Source organism: Anser brachyrhynchus (genome assembly GCF_964034855.1).
Source record: "Anser brachyrhynchus genome assembly, chromosome: 2".
In the NCBI taxonomy this organism is placed as follows: Eukaryota; Metazoa; Chordata; class Aves; order Anseriformes; family Anatidae; genus Anser; species Anser brachyrhynchus.
Window position 1 is genome coordinate 64148190 of NC_137695.1, and position 15307 is coordinate 64163496.

The window sequence follows — 15307 nt, forward strand, 5'->3', positions numbered from 1 at the left end:
AGGAGGACGCTAGCTTAATAACTTCTCCCCATTGTGCCCCAGAGGTTAGGCATCTTGCCATACACAGATGTTATCAAAAATGGAATCATTTTATAAATAAACTGTGAATTAACAGCAGTCTGGATAAATGTATGCCTTGGTCTAAGACTGATGTATTCCATTCTTTGTGAGCATTCCCTAAATAAACTGAATGTTTTCATTTTGTACTTTGTTATGATTTATCACATTGTGGTTTATTTAAGTCTTTCAATGCTCTCTCTTCCATTTGCTGAACTTTAGTTATGGAATTAAGATACCCTTGACTGCACAGTCTCCCCTCTGTGTTTTGAAGAAGCCCCATAGCTATCACAATGGATTAAGATGTCCTACATTAAAAACCTGTGTCACTTTTACAACTCTGTGCATTTATGCAAAAAGACATCAGTAGCTAATGGGTCCATCCAAGACATTAAGTTGAATGGACACTTTTTTCATAGCTGTGGTAATTACGAATACTCTGAAAAAGGCTCCTTTGCCAACTGTAGCCAAAGAAAATCGAATACTGTTCCCTTGCAAAAAAATGCTCTGCAAATATTCAGCCATCTTATTCCATTACATACTATTATGAAAAACAGTGATCTGTTTATTTGTTGGAAGTTATATGTATGTACAGTAGATCTTTTGAAAGTCCATAAATGCTGCTTTAGCCAGCAGTGTATCAAAAGCATGGCCTCCAGCTAAGAGCTCTTCTAAAAGATTACTTCTCCATATATCCACTGTGGATAGCCCACAGCACAAACAGATTTATAATCACAAAAAAATCAATGATCCCAAATTCTTTCTTACAGAATTACAATAGCCACCTTTGCTCTCAGAATTCAGCCTCAGGGTTTGTTTTGTGTGACATCCCCCAAACAGCAGGACCAAACTTTCAAATGTGCCTGAAACAACTTTTTCTAGAACTCTGGTTTTCCAGGAAAGAATATTAATGGTGTGGAAGTATATTCACACTAAACACCTTCTGCTGTTACCAAACATATCAACTTCCATTTGGTATTTAGTTATGCTTTAAACTCTTTATTTACTCTCTAGTCATGATTCATATAGCTATATATTGCTGCCAAGTGAATTCTATTACCATGGGGATATTTGCAGACATTTTAAATAGTTGAGATAAATAAAATAAACTAGAAAACCACCAAGAAATAAACTGATATAAAATGGGAGATCACCAGCTTGCAAACTTGAATTAAATACACCGAATTTTGGGGGCCAGCTAGTCAACACAACAGTAACTGCCTAAGTTCCATAATAATATACTGCAGGTAGAACAATACTGCAATTCTTTTTGCAAGAAAAGTAGTCAAAACACTTTTTAAAGAAAGGGACACGTAAAGAAACGTAACCTAGGGAAAGATTTTCTTCCTACACAGCTGAACACTCTTTCAGTAACATTCAACTCTGCAGACTGATATTTCAAGAAAATAAAAAGCACACCGCCATGAGTCTGTAAGGAAATGTCACATCCAATTGACTATTTCTATTGCAGTGTCTTTGGTGGAGATAAGCAATACCTGAAAATGGGCATGGGCATCATAAGTATTAGTATACACATAAACCATAAAATCTTGCTACGAGGTATTCCAGATGCATATAAAAAAGTGGTTTTGTTTAGCATATTTTGTAACAGATTTGTTACCATGTGCTCTGAAGAGCACAAGATTAACTATCAAAAAGGGCTATCAGTTTATAACCAAATAGCGTGTGCTTCATGTATGCCACAGTTTTTACAGGTCATTGGGCATTGCATTAGACAGTTTCAGAAAGGAGAGAAAGAGAGAAAGAGAGAAAGAGAGAAAGAAAGAAAAGAAAGAAAGAAAGAGAAAGAGAGAAAGAGAGAAAGAGAGAAAGAAAGAGAGAAAGAGGGAAAGAGAGAAAGAAAGAAAGAAAGAAAAAGAAAAAAGAAAGAAAGAGAAAGAAAGAAAGAAAGAAAGAAAGAAAGAAAGAAAGAAAGAAAGAAAGAAAGAAAAGAAAGAGAAAGAAAGAAAGAAAGAGAAAGAAAAATAAATAAATAAAGAAAGAAAAAGAAAGAAAGAAAAAAAGAAAGAAGTAGAAGAAGAAGAGGAAGAAGAGGAAGAAGAAGAAGAAGAAGAAGAAGGAGAAGAAGAAGAGGAAGAAGAAGAAGAAGAAGAAGAAGAAGAAATGTTGGCAAGGAGTTTAGAAACATTCTGGATAGCTACAGTTCATGCTGCCAGTTAATCCAAAAAGACATTTAATGACCCTGTGATCCAGAAGTGGAAGAAAACATTTGTTTCTTAAAACATGTCTATGATGTTATGCAAATAACCCCAACCCCAATTTTTCTACACTAACACAGATTATGTAATTTGCTTGAAAATATATACACTGAAGGAACCAAGTCTGAAGTCTGGCTCTGGGAAAAGCACATAATTACTTCAAAAATTGTCCAACACTCTAACTTTGTTATTACAACAGTACAAGAACTTTTCTTATCTGGAAGATGAAGGATATGTCCCAGGTTATGCTAATGGATCTACTTTGAAACAAGCTCTTGAAATATTCTTGGCTTATATAGTGGATTCATCATCAAAAAGACCATTATCTTCCATTATGAATCCCAAATGTCCATATAACTGATTCTTTTAGAACTATTTTCTATTTCTAGTATTGCTCAGTCATCAGAGCAAAATCACTAAGTACTAGTCTCCTTCTGTAAAAGAGCAGTTCAAAAGAGCATAATGCAATTCAGAATATAAATAAGAAAAAGCAATCTGAATTAAGTTTCAGCATGTTCCTTGATCTACATTTCAGTTTTCAATTTTTCCCTATTGTGTGCTCATAATTTAATTAACTAGATTGAACTATAATGTTTTGAATTTCTATATTTTTACAGACATATTTCAGCTGTTTTCTGTCTTCATAGAAAACAGATTTGAGAAATGCTCTCTGATAACAGATTTGACTATGGGAGATGGTATAACCGTTAAAATGAATTGGAAAAAATTTCTACTGTCACTAGTCACTGTAGGCTTCAGTCAGTCCCATGTATAAACAGACACCAATCTTTACAGATAGCCTCAAAAAAAAAAGTTTTTGTTTTTTACCTATTGATAAGTGACATCATCATCTTTTGTTGCAAGGGACAGATTAGCTGTATTAGATTAACTGGAGCGACATGCATAGGCATGTTCAGCTTAATGGCTGAATTCTAGATAAACTATCAGCAAAGCCCAAAAGACAGGTACAAATAAGCCATCCTCTGAGTAAAGCAGGAGACAAAGACAAGCAGTAAACTGTAAAGGCTGTATTCATTGACTGTAACCAAAGGATCCAACACCTGTTTTTAGGATGGAACCTAAAAGTACCAAAGTTTTTTTTTTTGATACCAAAGTATCAAAAGCACCTTGAATATCTACAATTGAACAGTACAATTGAATATCTGAAAATGGCTTTCAGGGAGTGCAGGGTGGATGTCTGGGTATCAAGGCACCACTTATTTTGTTCATACAAAGCAGTTGGTCAGAAAAACAGGAAGGATGGTCTGACCACATGGGGCGAGCTACATGTGCATGTAAAGTAGATCAGAGAACTGCAGAGGTTCAAGTCCTCCTCTCTGCAGAGTGGCACGCTCCTGATGGTCCTGATAAGCAATTCCTTCTGCTTATTCCGTTCACTGAAGTACCAGGTGCAGCCCCACATGGCAGATCTGGGAGCCAAGTCATGTGCAGGTCAGAAGAGCGAGCGCAGCCATGGAGCCCAAGCCTGCCTGCATGGAGGGCGCTGGGCATCCCTGAGCTCCGGGGTGCAGGGGCCAGGCTGGTGCTGTTCGAGGCTCCAGCCTGAGGGTGAGAAGGAAGAGGCCCATCACCTTGGGAGTGGGGTCAGAGAGGACCCCAGAAGCCAGAGCTGCATTTTTCCAGGTAAATGAAAAGGAACAAAGTGACAAAATGATTAAAATGCCAGAAAATGGTACAATTGGTAACACTTTGCTGCAACTTTGCAACGTTTGCACCTAAGGCCTTGCTTTGGCATACTGCTACCTCAAGTCCAATTTCAAGTACTGGACATACTATTGCTCTGCTTTTTGCAAGGACAAAGCCTGATTCAATATTCCTAGTGTGATGTCCTTTAATCAAAAGGGTACAACTGGGAAATACAAAGCACAGCAGCCGCACAAAGTACGCAGTACTACTTGCTTATCAGCACCAGTCATTTACTTTTGTAGAATCAACGTTCAGATGTAAGTAAGGAGAATAAAATAGAGAGATGAATACTGTATACAGAAAATTAATTTTTCTTCTATTTTACTTCCAGAAGGGGGGGGGGGGGTGGGGAATAAATCTGTCTAGCATTTGCACAGGACATCCATTCTAAGCTAAAAAAATATTTTTCTTTTGGAGAGCATAACTTCCTTCCTTGAACAAGAAAAATATAATTAAGTGCCACATTGCATTAAGCGTCTAAGTATTTTTTCCTTAATCTAATATGCAAAGTATGACGGCAGTACCTTCTACCAAAGTAGGGAGCATTTGCTAATGTAAACAGGCAGGCAGCCGGGGCTTTCCCAAGGTCCCGCTCTCGCAGCAGTGTCAGTGTGTGCAGACCCTCTATGCCCTCAGGACTCTGCTCAGGCACAACAGTTCGCTAGTGTGTGTGTTCGGCTGCAGCACTGGGTATTAATGATTACACATCTGGGTATGCAGAAAGTCTCTTAAGGATTTACCAAGACCTGCCCAACCCGAGTGGGGCTTACTTATTAACAAATAAACAAACAGAGAACTGGAATTACCAGCCACATGCTGCACGCTTTGCTTCTTGTCCTCCCGAGCAGTCGGTCCTGCCTGCCAGTGGAGGGATGGAAAGGAGAGAGGGATGTTTGCTTCGGGCTCCAACTCTCTGGAGTAGGAAATCTATCTCATGATCTGCCAGTTCACTGACTTGCCTTCTGTGAATGTTGTGCAAACATAGTAGACAGTGCATTTTTCAAATAGTTTAACATTACTGGAAGTCTTCTGTATTTCCCAAGTCACGAGTCCTTCTCAAGGATCAAAATGGTGTAGAGCACTGGACAAACTTCCACGAAGGTTGGCTCTCACCTCAATTAATGAAGCAATCCTAATTGGTATGAATACACGACTAAGGACTAGGCTGCCTTCGTGCTTCTACTGATCTATATTCTCCGCTACACAACCATAACTGCACAAAGCAACCATTTTCTACCTTCAACAATCAGTGCATGTGTGTGCCTCTCACAAGGATAACATCACTGGGTCATAATCTATCAAAGCCTCTTTCTTTAGATAATTGAAGTAATGGATGTATACCAGGACGATACAGTAAACACTACAAAACAAGAGATGCTGTTATTTTTCCCATAGCAATTGTTTAATAGAAGCCTCTGTGTGTAGCTTCTACAGCATTGTATAAGCACTTGATGATGAACGTAGCTCTTTCTTAGTGCTGCAGAGCATTTTTTAAACAGCAAACGGTGGGACTTAAGGAGGGGGCCAAGAGATGCACGTTTGACGTTGTTTCATTTGCATGTTCCTAGAATAATGTTATAGGTAGCAGCCGAAGACAACAGCTATGGTGGCAGCAACGGGAATCATTGGGATAGTAGGTTATTGTGTGGCTTGAGAGTTAGCAAGGGGTTTCTGTTATTGTGCGGCTTGGGAGTTAGCAAGGGGTTTCTGTTTGATGAGAGCCCTTCTCTGAACACAGAGCAGCTGTGGGCCTGATTCTGGAAACGTTTACTCACACAAGTGGTCCTACAGAGTTTGCACGTCTCAAAATAGGAAAGGGCTGATAGATGAGACATCAGGGCCCAATCAGATGTGACACCAGATGCCTCATACTATTGTTACTCTTTGTATTACCATTGTATTGGTCTGTTTCTTGTGCTAGGGAACAAAGCAGAATGAAAGTATTTACACAGAAATCATCCAATGTAAAGGGGAACAGATGTCTAAGAGGGAACAGAGTGTAAAGACAGAAGACATTACTGGTCAGCATGACAAGAAGTGGTCAAAGACCAACCGAGATTTTGATAGGCATCACCGTGAAGCTGAGATTTAAGGATGAGTTTGAGGGAGGATACTGTGCTTATTATTTACTGTTGAGCATCCTCAGCCTCATGTCTTGAAAGAGCTAGATTGTTTTTGGGAATGGGAGTTTAGGACTTCACCCACTTGGTATAACGATACTGGTTGTTTTGGCAAACGATAGCTTGGTGTGCAAAGGCCTGCTAGAGTTGCACAGGAGCTCAGAAGGGTGCTGCACACATTACACCAACTGAGCAAGCACGATTCAGTCTGGAGATGCACTGTTTGTACCCTACAAACCCAGGAGGCACTGCAGTTGCCATGCAGGAGCAAGTCAGCAGGGTACATGCGCCATAACTCCAACACATCCCATGCTGGAGCCAGTTCACCTAGTGAGTCACATCTGCTTGCATTAAAAAAGAAAACAGAACAAAACAAAATTGTCTTCATATGTCTCATTGGCAAGAAGACATGAAAACTGGCTAGGCTGGCTGGGAACCAACCTGGCGGCAACCCTAGTTAGTACATTTTGTAAATAAGGTGAGTGGGTTTTGTTTCTGTATCTGAGGACAAGAAGGACACAAACTGGTTCTGCATTATGGCAGGTAGCGCTCTGTATTTAACTTTGCAAAGTGTTTTACTAATTTCACCAAAAAAAAGTCCTAAAATTGTATCTTCTTTCAAAAATCAATTTATGTAGAATCTGAAGAGTCTTGAAATTTACTTGCTGAGTTCATTTTTTTAAAGTTTGGTGATGATTTAGGGAAGCCTGTTCTTTTTGAAGGCAGAACAGCAGATCACCGCAGGAATGTAAAAGGTTGAATTTGTTATATCTTACACTGAACACAATATTCTTTAAACCTCAGGGACCCATTTGCATTTGTTTTATTTCTTCTCAAAACGCACACAATTTTGCAGAATCTTCCTAACCCCGTAAATTACCGTATGAAAAGAGACCCCCCTGCTATTCACAACACAGAAAAATGGGACATTAACCTCACATAAAACCCACTGGCTCGCATCTTGCTTCCTTATTAAGTCTGTGCCAGTTTTGCAGTAGATTTCAAAGGTGCAAGCTCGCTGTTGTTGTTTTTTCTTTTCAAATGATCAATCCATGAAGTAAAAGAAAATTACTTAAAAAGTACCGTTCACTTTTTAAGGAGATCCCCAACAGTTACATACCTCGGCCATTTTCTCAGCATATCTAAAGACCAAAATACATTTTTTGAGGAATTTGAAGCCCTTACTACAAGAAGAAAACAAGTATTATTCATATTGTTTGTTTTCCCACAATGTATTTTTATGGGAGAGCTGTGGGGACCATATTCTGTATTCAGTGAACAACTTCTGTGATGTAAAATGTCTCTTTTTGGTATTCAGATAACCACGAAAGCAATGCAGCTGTATCTCATTGCCATGGACATTACCACCTAAACCAACCAGAATAAAAAAAAAAGGTTATTTCTTACCTCATCCATTGTGAAAGACACAGATTTATGAGATAACATTTGGCAGTTCTGTGACCAATGATAATAAAAATCTCTTTCCCTTGGGCATCCAAGAACCACAGTATATTGTAACACTTCCAGTTCTTAAACGGCGCTGAACCACATTGTGCAGGGCTGCATATCTTTCTGAAAAAATGATGCATTTTTCACTGTTGCTGTGAAAAGTACTTATTTATCAAATACACCAGAAAAAGTAAAGTAAGATATTAGAAGAAATTCTGGAAGCCAAAAAGAACCAAGGACCATCTTAGTGTCTTCATTGCTGCTCCTTTCTGCCTTGCTACAAGTCTACGTACAGAAATACTATATTACTGACATCTTCACTTTTGCCAACTGAAATGGAACTTGCTGCTTTCATCCTTCTAGTACCAGGTCACGCTCTTAAAATGTACCCTTAATAACAGCAGAAAAGAGTTAAACCATAGATACAAGAAATTTGTGTATTTTTCTCTTTTTGCTGAGTACCTTTTTCTGTACTAGAGAAATGTACTGTATCTTGTGAGAAAGAAAAGGCAAGGAACAGACCAAGCTCAGAAATCCCTAACACAAAAGAAAGTGTGTTATGTTTCAAATCACACATCATAAATATAGGTATCCACTATTTCAGTTTGAGCATAAAATATACAAAGAGTTTAAATGGCTCCAAAGAGATGTCCCGTGTATAAAAAGGAAATACAACATTGAGGTATGTAGTTGAACAGGAAAGGCAAAAGTAGTTTGTTTTTTTTTTTTTTTTTTTTTTTTTGCCTCTTTTAGTGTGCATCCTTTTCCAGTATCACTTCTTTACTATGACTGGGTTTACCCTGACTCGTAAGGGTACTTCTGCGGAGCCAATTTAGGGTCTCAGGACTATACCAGCCCAGCCCAAGCGCTATGTCTTGGCAGTGTGATTTTCAGCGCATTCATCTCCTGGAAGGATTTTATCTAGCCAATAGCTGCGTTCAAACAGTATTTTTTTTTTTCTAATAAGTTTTCATTCACTGCTGGGACGTGCGCGCCAAGTCATCCCCCGCTGATGGCCAGAAAGGCGAGACTTTGGCGGAGAAGATGAATTACTTGGCAGCTCTTTCACTTCTTCATCCCGGCGGCAGGGCTCACACCTGCTTCAGAAAATCGCCTTTTTCCCCCGGGGAAGCGGAACCCCCCGGCGGCGGCCCGGGCCGAGGGCTGCCCGCTGTCCCCCGGCACTGAGGGGCGGCAGGGCGGGCCCGGAGCCACCACCCCTTCCCGCCGAGCTGTGAGGGGAGAGGGGTGGCGGCTCCGTGAACGAGGCGGAGATCGTCAACAGGTCCCGAACGCCCCTTTGTGAGGGGAAAGAGCCCAGCCTCACCCCGAACCGGGGTCCCCTCAGCCGGGACTCGGCGTGAGGGATCGGCCCCGGGTCCTCCCACGCCAACTGCGTGAGCGGGCGTGCGGAGGGAGCGCAAGGCACCGCAGCGCTCACTGGGCTGCACGAGCCACGCGTGGCGTAACGGCGTTCCGAGAATAGCCTAAGCAAAAAGGAGGGGGGGACGGGAAGGAGGGGGGACGAAAGAACCGTACCGCCTCACTCTGCCCCTCAGAGCCGGCGGCCATCTTTGGTCTGGGCAAGCCCCGCGAGCGCTGGCGTTGCGGCGTGCGCCCGCTTCCAAAATGGCCGCCGGGCGGCCCCTTTTCCCTTGACACGGGGGGCGGGCGGACAAACGGCAGTTGGGCCTGGCAGCGCGGGAGGCGGGTGGAGAGACGTGGGGAAGGCAGCGAGCCCTGCTCCAAGCCGTTGCGTGCCCGGGGAGGCGGGCGTGTGAGGCGAGGGGGAGCGGAGCGGAGCCGCGCCGCTAATTGCGTCCGGCGCGCGTAGGCGCTGTGCGGAAGCATTGCGGCCCCTCTGTGGAATCGGCGTAGAGGGCGTTGGAGAATCGGCGGGCGGTGCGCGGGGAGGAGGAGGAGGAGGAAGAGGAGGAGGGCCGGGGGGGGGGGGGTGCAGCTCGGTCCGCGCCGCCGCGGCGGAGGAGGGAGGGAGGGAGGGCAGCGAGCAGCCGGAGCGTAGCGTCAGCAGCAACACCGCCGGCGCCATGGGTGAGTCTCCAGCCCGGGGCCGTGACGGTGTGAGGGAGCGCCGGGGGCTCCATGATGGAAGCGGGAGGGCGGGGGACTGCGGGCGAGGCGGCAGCCTTCCTCCACGCGCAGCCCCAAACCCCCTCCCGGCGGCGGGCAGCGGGGCCGAGGGGTCCCCGCGGTGTCCCCGGTGTCCCCCGGCCCGCTGTGAGCTGTCCCCGGCCCCCCGGCACCGGCCGTGTGTGCCCCCCCGCCCCGCGCTCACTTCCTGCCCGCCCGAATCGCATCGTGCGCGAGGGCGGCGGGGAAGCGAAAATGCCAGAGACGTTGCTGCTCCCTCGGCCTTTTTTTCCTTTTTCTTTTCCCCCCTCCCTTCCTCTCTTCTCTTCCCCCCACCCCAATCTCCCTCCTCCCCTTTTCTCGTTTTGCGCCCAAATTTGGGAGGGAGGAATTCGCTGCAGGAATTAAAGCAGCCTGGAAATATGCGGGGAGAGGAGCGGGTGGGACTGCGAGCACGGCGCTGCGAGGAGGAGGAGGAAGGGGCCGCCTGGGGATGGATGTGTGCTGGCAGCCTGAGGTCACCCAGCAGGCTGCAGCCTGCTTTCCCTCCACAAAACCGCTTCTTATTATTATAGATCTATATATTCAATTAATTATTTTTTTTATTCCCCTTGGCTCCCGGCCGCTCCTCGCCTGCGGTGCCTGGCCTGGGCTGCGACTAAAAGCAGAGGGGGGATCGCAAGTGCACCCCTGTACCCCCAAAATCTGGGAGCAATGCTCTGCAGACAGCTCGGATGCTATCCTCTCACTTACCAGATTGGTCCTGCAGAGCAAAAGGGAGCGCTGCTTAATGTTTTGGGACCAAGGAAAAGGCAGGGCTCCTGCAGGAATAATTGTAGCTGGCAACTTTAGGAAAAGCAGTGAAAGTTATTTTACCATGACGTTGTCAACTTCAGACTGAACCGGTTATGTACAGATGTAATTCTGTAGCATAACAGCCTTCAAGAATCTTCTGCATGCAGTTGTATGCCACCTCCTGCTGACGAAACATAAGCGAATGCAAGGCTGTCAGAAGTATCCGTATTTTTTCATGTCCATTAGAATCTCCCTCTGCTTGACACTGGCTTTAGATTACATGCTGTGAAAGAAATTCTTCCATATGTAGGGATATCTGTGATCTATATTAATATTGAGACAAAAAAAAAAATCCATGTGAGTGTATGTGCAGCTCCCTTGGAAGTTAGATGGGCCACTGCTTTATATCTTAACTAGAAGGCAGATCATACCTTCTTATGCAAGATGTTTTCATAGCAGTAGCTTTCTGGTATTCGATGTTAACTTAATTTCTGACTAGATACCAAACTAATAGTATTGTATTTCTGCTTTGTAATTGTCTGCGTGTAGTTTAAAGTCCTTGCCAGCCGAAATATTAGGAAATTGGATAAAATGTAGTTTAGTGTAGCATTAGGTATCTTTCATCTGATGCCAGCGTAGTTTATAATGTTTATGTCTTGTTCACTTCTGTGAGATTACTGGCATCTTTGGCTGATGACTTGTACACATAAGAGCATTATTTCCTGCAGGTTTCAGATAGCTGCTTTTTTTTTTTTCCTTTTAGTTAACATGTAAATAGCAGAGACCAATAAATATGAATTTTACTTAGGAGAGCAGGTTTCAAAAAGACTTTGCTTTAAAGGTCAGCTACTGCCTTGTCCACACAGAAATCGGAATCAAAACGCAAGAACATCACCTGTTCTCTGTCCACTGCTGTGGGGGAAAGGGTTGCTCCTTAGTCATTCTGAAATTGAAGCAAACATACCCAGAACCATGTGTATCGGTCTGTGCTCTGATAATAACTCACAGCATTTCCTTCAGTTTGCCCACAAGGACAAGTGACTTGCTACAGTTAAAGTGGTACTTTGAATGTGAACTCAATGTGACGAAGAAACATGTGTCTGTATGTATGCACAGAAACTTCATCGTTTATCTTAAGCAGAGATAAAGGATCAGATTTGTGCTTTTTGTAAGCAAAAATACAGTAAATTTTTTTTTTCCCATTAGAAGTGCGTGTAAACATGCATGGTAGTGTGTTTTTTGGGTGTTTTCCCCTCTGACTGACTGCTGACTTAGTGGTGCTTTCATTACTCTTAAATTTCTTAATTTTCAGTAACTTCCCCAGTGCTTTATTTTTCTTGTTTTTAGTACCACCTTGAAATACACATTAATACAACAAATTACAAATGCATTACAAGGGCTACAGATCCCAACCTCGTTCTAAATACAGTCAATGGAGGAAACTTTACCTTGGAGAGGGTGTAGGAGAGAGGTTTCTTCTCAGAACTGTATCGCAACATTCATTTTTAGCATTATTTTACTGCCAGACTTCACTTAACCTGTCTAGACCGGAGATGTGTATGTATGAGCGACGTTCTGTTTTCTCTAAGTTCGTTCTCTCACTCCTGAAATAAGCCAGTTAATTACCAATGTGTTCTGTGTAATTAAAATGGCATTTAGTCACCATTTAAGTAGTTTAGTTAAGTCTCGTTTAAATTAGTAATTCAAATTTGGGGTAGTGTTAATCTCTAGGCGGACACAAACTGTCCTTAACAAGGGTTTGCCAGTCTTGAACTGATGTTTATGAGATGTATTACAGAGGTGGGGATGGTGACACAGGTGAAGTAAGGAGATTTCTCAACTGCAAGGGCTAGAAACTCTGCTCGCAGAAACCAGTGACTTCCTGTTCACCTTGTCAGAGGGAGTTTCAGTTCGTGTATGTCAGTGGTGAGTCAAATTGGACTTTTTTTCCTGCCGCTGCCCCTTGTTTAATCACAGCATCGTGATAGTTCCATAACGTCATCACGTAGCTGTTATCTGTTTGTTCTGGTTTTTCCTTTTCAGTAAGGAATCAAATCACTCTTCACTTATGTAATGTGCAGGTTTGCTTTCTGCTATGGTTTACTGCAGCTGCCCTGAAAAACCAGGCATTTGCTGCATTGCATGAGCATGGCTGTGAGGCTACTGAACCTCATAACGTTCTGATGCTTCATGCTAAGTTAAAAACGGAAAAGTAACCTGCAGGCTCACAGGGATGTAGAAGACAGCATGTATCCGCTGTCCTCTTGTTGGAATTTGAGCGAGAGGTACATAAGGCACGCACCTGACCTTGTTATGATGTGCATCCTGGACTTCCTTTCTGCAAAAGCTGCTTTATCAGACTTCTGCTTTTTGTGCCTTAGTGCTCTTCCACCCTCATAAGCGTGCCCTGCAGAAGCTGTCTGTGAGTCGCATGCCGAGCTCCCTGTCTGGGCTGGTGGTGCTACTGCACAGGTCAGCGCGTAGCTTCCTTGGCCTTCCCAGAGCCACTTCAGGCAAAGTTGTTCTTCAGTGGCTCTAACTCTGTATCTTATTTACAAACTGCTCTTTATAGAGCTGTTTTTTCTTGCCAGATTTCCGTCATTTAAAAGGATGGTGGTTCAGAATGCATTTGCAAATAATTTTGGAAACAATATTGCAGAACAATAACACTATGGGTGTTGCGTAAGTTTACTAGCTTCTGAATGTAACTGAACTATAACTGAGTTATTTCTTAGCGTGGAAGACTTTAAAAGCAATTTTTAGTCAACATTGACAATCGCTTCTTATGATGAATGTTTTTAATTGATTTTTGTCCATTTTACACTTAAATGTTTTGTGTGCATATTTGTTTATCTGAGTAGCAAAGAAGTTAGGACTTAAAAGCAGGGGGAGGAATGTTTAAAACATCAGGGAGATTTCTCTTTCTGTTGACCCCTGTAGCTTTAGGAGGATCGATATTGGGATACGGTGTATTGTTCTAGTGTCAGCGTTTTTATAAGAGAGCCTTTTGACTGGGAAGCTTGCATCATAATCACAAAAGATGAGAGATCTGAAGAAAGAAAGAATGAATCTGACTTGAGACTCTTGCATTTGACCACAAAAAGACCAAGGGGTGACAGTGACCAGAAGCATGTTCTGGAGGGAAAGAATATCACATTGTAAACTTTTTCCGTTGTTTTGCGGTAAAGCGTGCTAAGAGCAAGGGCCAGAAAGAGAGGAACGGAAGTGAGGTACAAGGCATTCTCTTCCACGTGCTTGGGGAGACTGGGGTATTGCGCTTTGAAGTAGCAGTTTATCAAATCTCAATCAAAATAGTTACCTTCTATGTAGAAAACGGTCTATCATAGGCTGATTGTATTAAATCAGGCCTTTCAGAAAGTCAGTCTGCTGTTGAAGGCAAAATTTCTGGTGTGACATTTGCCTGGAGAAGCATTGTAAGTTACTGTGGTTGACACTGAGAAAAATTTAAGATAATGTGAACGCTGGTACTGGTGCCAGTGGTTGTCATTGTGTTATGGGTAGGCAGATTATTAGAAGAAGAGTGCATGAAATACTGCGGTTTTTTTATATCTCATGCATTAGAAGAGTATTCATGTAGTGATTCAAGTTGAACTTTAAATAAGATGAAACTTAACCTATGGAGATGGTCAGGATTGCCAAGAGTACTTGAGGTAATGGTTGGCATAAAGCTTAACTCATGTCTTTTCCGATATTGGCTGAGTGAAGTGTTTTAGGCTCTTATATGCAAAATAATTATTTTACAGTGTACAGGAAGTTTTAGCTGCCCAGCAATACTTTTGAACAGTGTCCTTTCCGTTTGGTTCCATTTCTTAAACACCTTTACCCAAGGATTTCATAGCTTACACTTGTGTAACTGGACTGCAGCTGAAAAAGAGTTTCTTGCTTGTGTATTCGTCTCTTCTACTTTGTGTTACCTCTGGTGTTCATGTGACTGGTATGACTAGATGAGCTCGCTGATGTAAATGAAAGCTAACCTTAGGGTAGGGTAGTTTTCAGCTGCATATTTGAGCTGATCTGGCTTGTTCTCTGGCTGCACAATTACCAGGGCAGACAGGAGGGAAGCCTAAGCTCACCCTGGTGGTATGGTTTCTGGGCAAATCTGTTGGCCAGTGGCTTGAAGGGAGGCAGTTTGGCTGCTTTCCCTGCCCTTGCCATGGTGCCTCTCTGGCCCTGCACTTCGTGGAGCTCAACTTGTAGGAATTGCTTTTTTTTTTTTTTTTTAAATCCCCCCCCCCCCCCCCCCCCCCCATTTTTTTTTTTGTCGTTTCCTCTCAGTTGAGCTCCCTGAACCTTTTCCTGTCATGGGATCACAGAAATGTTGGCGCTAAATAAAAGGCAAGTGTGCTATAGGCAAGAGATGGGACTTAGACCATTTTGGCTGTAGATGGCTTGGTGCATCCTTCATTCAGTGCCTGTTTTAGCCTGGTACTGCTGCGGAGAGACACGAGCTTGATTTTCTGTTCCCGCCCTGACACCCTGTTTTTTTCCACTCAGTGCTAACGTAGGCTGAAGGCTGTGGTAGTGTGCCCAAGGCAGTGGAGATACGCGGCAGCTGATCTAGTTGTACAACTTGTTTACTTCCACTCTATCCGTGGTTAAGATAGGGAAAGGGGGAAAAACCCCATCCCCTTGGAGCAAGGAGTGGCGATGGCTCTGAAGGCAGCACTCTCCCCTCGTGCCGAGCTGCTGACTGAGTTGAGGATCCATAAGTGGGCAAAGTTTACCTGCTGCTGTATCGGCTGCTGTCGTTTACTCTTCAGCACTGAATGGGTGAGGTGACTTGCTTGTCATTATCTGGTGTTGCAGCATTACCTGAGGACTTCGTGGTAATATCAGCGTTAGGGCTTT

The 15307-nt window shown here is 43.2% G+C and overlaps 1 protein-coding gene and 1 long non-coding RNA gene across 8 annotated transcripts in view; one reads left to right on the forward strand and one right to left on the reverse strand.

Moving 5' to 3' along the window:
- Positions 1–15307, forward strand: part of SEPTIN7 (septin 7) — a 594594-nt gene that overhangs the window by 503529 nt on the left and 75758 nt on the right. The window lies entirely within an intron of this gene.
- LOC308191038 overlaps positions 1–15307 on the reverse strand; it is a 41704-nt gene that overhangs the window by 13236 nt on the left and 13161 nt on the right. Inside the window, exons 2-3 of one of the 6 annotated variants that reach the window (XR_013947662.1) lie at positions 9092–9610; positions 4508–7675 (exon numbers count right to left, since the gene is read on the reverse strand). This is a non-coding gene — a long non-coding RNA (uncharacterized lncRNA). Of the gene's footprint in view, positions 1–11; positions 3907–4507; positions 9611–15307 lie in introns of those variants that run through there. The other 5 variants (XR_013947664.1, XR_013947665.1, XR_013947660.1 and 2 more) reach the window with 5 other exon arrangements.